The 5,455-nt window shown below is 54.7% G+C and overlaps 1 long non-coding RNA gene across 1 annotated transcript; it reads right to left on the bottom strand.

The window, feature by feature from the left end:
* Positions 1–5,026: 5,026 nt before the first annotated feature.
* LOC108538223 (uncharacterized) lies at positions 5,027–5,455 on the bottom strand. The gene is made up of 3 exons (XR_001888022.1): positions 5,360–5,455; positions 5,187–5,239; positions 5,027–5,103 (listed from the first exon to the last, which is right to left on the bottom strand). It is a non-coding gene; the product is annotated as an uncharacterized LOC108538223 (long non-coding RNA).

Genomic DNA, 5,455 nt, shown 5'->3' on the forward strand with positions numbered 1-5,455 from the left:
GATGGACTACATTTCTAAGGAGAGTGGGGCTGGGTAGGGAGGGCTTTGTGACTGACCGAGAGGGGTCAGAGGTCTGGAGGCTGCAGGGCTGTAGGGGCTGGAACTTGGTTATGAGCCCCAGGGTGTGTTTGAGGTGGTGGGGCAAGATGAATCATTCGGCAGCTGCTTCTAACGGCTCCAGCTGGCTCTGCCAAGAGCCTGGGGCACCTCCGGGGTGGGGCTGTCCCCTCCCTCCCCTGTGCTGGTTCCTCTGTCCTGGCCAGGGGCTGCTGCGAGAAGGAAGGAGGGAAGGCCTTGAGCTCCCACCCCTGCTCCACAGCCCCTGGAGAGGGAGGGGGCAGGAGCTGGAGCAGGGGGTCCTGTTGGATGAAGGAGACAGATGGGGGCCAGATGCTGACAGCTGGGGTAGATTTTGAGGCAATGCGGGGAGAGTGTCTGCATTGGCTGTGGGGGAAGGGAAGAAGGGACCCCCCACATGTGTACACAGGCACTTGCTCGGGTGGCTGGGCCAAGGACAATTCTCCCATTCAAGATGCTGCCCGGGCAGGTTCTCCCAGCCTCTTGGAAACGGGAGGGGGAACCTCCTGTCTTCCCCCAACTTCCCCCTCCAAAGGCCCGGCTCTCTTTCTTGCCATTTTCTGTGTCCTTTTCTCCAGGGATCTTTCTGGCCTCCCTCCCCCTGGACACCTGCAGGGGCAGGTCTTGACAAGGACCAGCCTGGCTTAACCTGGTCCATTTCTTTTTCTGTTTTTTCGCTTTTTTGTTTGTTTTTGAGACAGGGTCTCGCTCTGTCGCTCAGGCTGGAGTGCAGTGGAATGATCATAGTTCACTATAACCTTCAACTCCTGGGCTCAAGGGATCCTCCCATCTCACCCTTCTGAGTAACTGGGAATCCTCCAGGCACACGCTACCACGCCCAGTTTTAAATTTTTTTGTAGAGATGGGCCGGCGGGGTGGGTCTCACAATGTTGTCCAGGCTGATCTCAAACTCCTGGCTTCAAGTGATCCTCCCCTCTCAGCTTCCCAAGGCGCTGGGATTATAGGTGCGAACCTCCGCGCCCAACCTGCCTTTTCCATTTCTGCACTTGAGTCGCCCCCTGTTGACGTGTTTGGGTCAGTGCTGGACCCCAAATCAGTTTGAGCCCTTCCCGGTCCAGGGAGGCTTGTCCTCAGTTTCCCACCTCTACAACCGTCTTCTGGAGTTCCTCAGGCTCTTGAGTCCTCTGTCCCCTCTTCCCTTGGTGGCACATCATCCATGTTTTGTACCCCCAAGGAGGTGTGGGAGGGACTCGGGTCCATCCAGAGGATGTTGCCCAGGCCCACCCTCTTCCCCTGCCAACCAGACATCCAGGCTAGATCAGGTATCCTAGAGAGCTGGTAGCTGGAGAAAGGTTAATGGGTATTGCAGAGGCACAGCAGAGAGGCCAAGAGTGAAGACCCGGTGTGGGGAGCTGGGATCAGAGCAGGGGGCTGCAGAAGCCCCCTGAGGTCCAGCCCAACAGCTCCAGGCTGCCCTGAGCCTTCCTGCCACATCCAGCTCCCCAGCGTGAATGCTCTTCCAGCTAGGGAAAGGGAGAGTCTCGCTGGGCAGGACCCTTCCTTCCCAGGGTCCTCTCCTTACCCATGTTGGGTCTTGCTTCCTTCCATGAAGGCCTCAGGGCATGTCATCCCAGAGGATGAGCGCAGAGTATAATACATTTCTAGAACTCAATCCTCCCTGGTTGGTTGGTTGTTTCTTTAGAGACAGGGTTCTGTTCTGTTGCCCAGGCTGGAGTGCAGTGGTGCAATCATAGCTCACTGCAGCTTGGAACTCCTGGGCTCAGACAGTCCTCCCGCCTCAGTCACCCAATAATTTCTTACATTTTTGTAGAGACAGGGACTCACTGTGTTGCTCAAGCTGGTCTCCAACTCCTGACCTCAACCAACTCTCCCTCCTCAGCCTCCCAAAGCACTGGGAATACAGGTGTGAGCCACCACACCCAGCCTGTCCTCCCTGTTTTGACATCCCCAAACCCAAATCCCCTTTGGGGTCCTACGACCCGATCCTCCACCAACCCAATTGTCAGTGTTTTTTTGTTTTTTGTTTTTTTTGAGATGGAGTCTTGCTCTGTTGCCCAGGCTGGAGTGCAGTGGTGCGATCTTGGCTCACTGCAAGCTCTGCCTCCCGGGTTCACGCCATTCTCCTGCCTCAGCCTCCTGAGTAGCTGGGACTACAGGCACCCGCCACCACACCCGCCTAATTTTTTTTGTATTTTTTAGTAGAGATGTGGCTTCACTGTGTTGGCCAGGATGGTCTCGATCTCCTGACCTCGTGATCTGCCGGCCTCGGCCTCCCAAAGTGCTGGGATTACAGGCGTGAGCCACCGTTCCTGGCCTTTTTTTTTTTTTTTAAGACAGTCTCACTCTGGTGCCTAGGCTAGAGTGCCGTGGTGCAATCTCGACAGGCTGGTTTCCAACTATTGACTTCAAAAGATCCGCCTGCCTTAGCCTCCCAAAGTGCTGGGATTACAGGTGTGAGCCACTGCACCCAGCAAGCCTTCCTTTCCTTCTTAGAGCCCAAGCAAAAATCCCAGTCCCCACTCCCAAGCAAGGACCTGCCTGATAGGAGGCAGGAGTCCCCAGGAAGGGGGTGGGACGTTTGCACCTTCGCCTCAGGCTGGGGTGAGTGGGTCACTCCTACTAGGATAGAGGTCAGAATTCTTCAGCAGCCCAGACCCCAGACCCCAGACCCCGCCCTCAGTAACCCCCAGCCCCTTTTGGGAAATGGAGGAATGCTGAGGGTGGGGGCCTCCCCAGAGGGTCACAGGCTGATTTGCTTTTTGGAAAAAACCCACTTTTTTTAGCCAAGGCATGGTGACATGCGCCTGTAGTCCTGGCTACTTGAGAGGCTGAGGCTTGAGCCCAGAGTTCAAGCTCCCATCTGAGCCTCCCGAGTAGCACATCACCACGCCCAGCTGATTTTTTATTCTTTGTGGAGATGGCGGGGGGGGGGGGGGGCCTCATAATGTTGCCCAGGTTGATCTCAAACTCCTGGCCTCAAGCAGTCCTCCCCTCTCAGCCTCCCAAGGCGCTGGGATTACAGGCGTGAGCCACCACGCCCGACCTGCTTTTTCCATTTCTGCCTCTCCGTCGCCCCCTGTTGTCGTGTTTGTGTCAGTGCTGGACCCCAAATCACAGCTTGGGCCCTTTCCAGCCCGGGGCGTCTTGTCCTCAATTTCTCACCTCTACTGCCCTCTTCTGGAGTCCCTCGGGCTCTTGAGTCCTCTGTCCCATCTTCCCTTGGTGACACATCACCCATGTTTTGTACCCCCGAGGAGGTGTGGGAGGGACTTAGGGGATGAACTATGATTGCACCACTGCACTCTAGCCTGGGTAACAGGAAGCACCTGTCTCTACAAAAGGAAGGAAGGGAGGAAGGAAGGGAGGGAGGGAGGGGAGAGAGAAAGAAAGAGAGAGAGAGGGAGGGAGGGAGGGAGGGAAGAAGGAAGGGAGGCAGGCAGGGAGAGAGGGAAGGAGGGAGGAAGGAAGGAAGGAAAGAAGGAAGGAAATGAGGGAGGAAGAGAGCAAGAAAAGGAAGGGAAGGAGGGAGGGAAGGATGGAGGAAGGAAGGAAAGAAGAAAGGAAAGGAGGGAGGGAGGAAAGGCAGGCAGGCCACATTTGGCTGGGCAAGGTGGCTCACCTGTATTCCTAGTACTTTGGGAGGTGGAGGCAGGCTGAGCTCTTTGAGCCCAGGAGTTCAAGACCAGCCTGGGCAAAATAGTGAGACCCTCTCTCTTCCAAAAAACATCAAAATTAGCCAGGCGTAGTGGTGCATACCTGTAGTACCAGCTACTCAGGAGGCTGAGATGGGAGGATCATTTGAGCCCCGGGGGTCAAGGCTGCAGTGAGCTATGACTGCACCACTGCACTCTAGCCTGGGCAACAGAGTGAGACCTTGTCTCCAAAAAAAAAAGAAAGAAAGAAAGAAAAAAGAAAAAGCCACATTCCCCAACCTTAGTCTGTATTTGACATGTAAAATTTCTCAGAATCACCTTGGTGGGGAGCCAGACGCCATATCCTCTAAGCACTCAGATTCCTGGGGTGAAGTCTTCTCCTAAATCAGAAGCCAAGGGTCTGGGGCTGCATCCCACCCTCTGTTCCCCTGCCTGCCCTGTTCCTTCTGCCTTCCTTGCTCCTTCTGTCTCCCCCAGTGATGTCAGCCTTGCCGGGACCAAATGGGCCACCCCCATGTGGTTTTCTCTAAGGGACAACAACCCCACCTCAAACCTAAGTTCCTCTCCCCTCTAGACATTTTGCACAGAACCCAGCCCTACCTAGTCCTCCACGTGCCTCTCTCCCTCATTTTCCTCCCTCTAAGACCCAACTTCCTCCACCATAATCATGTGGACATTCACGTCTCAAAAATACATAATTTTGGGCCAGGCACAGTGGCTCACGCCAGTAATCCCAGGACTTTGGGAGCCCGAGTTAGGCGGATCACTTGAGGTCAGGAGTTCGAGACCAGCTTGGCCAACATGGCAAAACCTCATTTCTACTAAAAATACAAAAATTAGCCAGGCAAGGTGGTGCATACTTGTAATCCCATCTACTTAGGAGGCTGAGGCAGGAGAATTGCTTGAACCCAGGAGGCAGAGGTTGCAGTGAACAGAGATCACACCACTGTATTCCAGCCTGGGAGACAGAGCGAGACCCTGTCTCAACAAAAAACCAAGACAAAAATAAATAATTTTGGCCAGGTGCCGTGGCTCATGCCTGTAACTGCAGTGTCCTGGAAGGCCAAGGCGGGAGGATTGCTGGACGCCAGGAGTTTGAGATCAGCCTGGGCAACGTAGTGAGACTCTCTCCCCTATCTCTACAAAAACAACAATGTTAAATTTTAACCCTCATGGTGACGCATGCCTGCAGTCCCAGCTACCTGGGAGGCTGAGGCAGGAGGCCCAGGAGGTTGAGGCTGTAGTGAGCTCTGATCATGCCACTGCACTCCAGCCTGGATGATAGAGCAAAACCCTGTCTCAAATAAATAAATACGTATATTTATTTAATCTTCTTGTTTGAAGACAATTCAAAACTGAGCAACTTAACCGGCACAGTCCAGAACAATATCTGAGGAGAAAGCAAGAAAACCATGTATGAGAGGAGACTCAACTCTAGGCCCTAAGGTTCCGGGCTGTGGGGTCGGTTCTCACCTGTGTCCACCAGCCTGGCCAGTCTGTCTCCCTCCTGGCCCTGCATTTTCTCTCTAGAAGGCATGGGGGAATAGACATGGGTCCCCGAGTGGCCCTTTATGGGCCCAGCCGCTCCCCCGTTTGCACTCCCCAATTTGCACACCCCACCCACCCTTCCTCTTCCCAGGACTCACCTCTTCCTCCTCATTCTATAAATGCACTCTCTGGTCACGGCCAGTACTACAACCACCACAGGCACCAGCAGTCCCAGTAGGACGGCCACCGGGTCA

This window comes from Rhinopithecus bieti, unplaced genomic scaffold (assembly GCF_001698545.2).
Source record: "Rhinopithecus bieti isolate Rb0 unplaced genomic scaffold, ASM169854v2 scaffold_14454, whole genome shotgun sequence".
Lineage (NCBI taxonomy): Eukaryota > Metazoa > Chordata > Mammalia > Primates > Cercopithecidae > Rhinopithecus > Rhinopithecus bieti.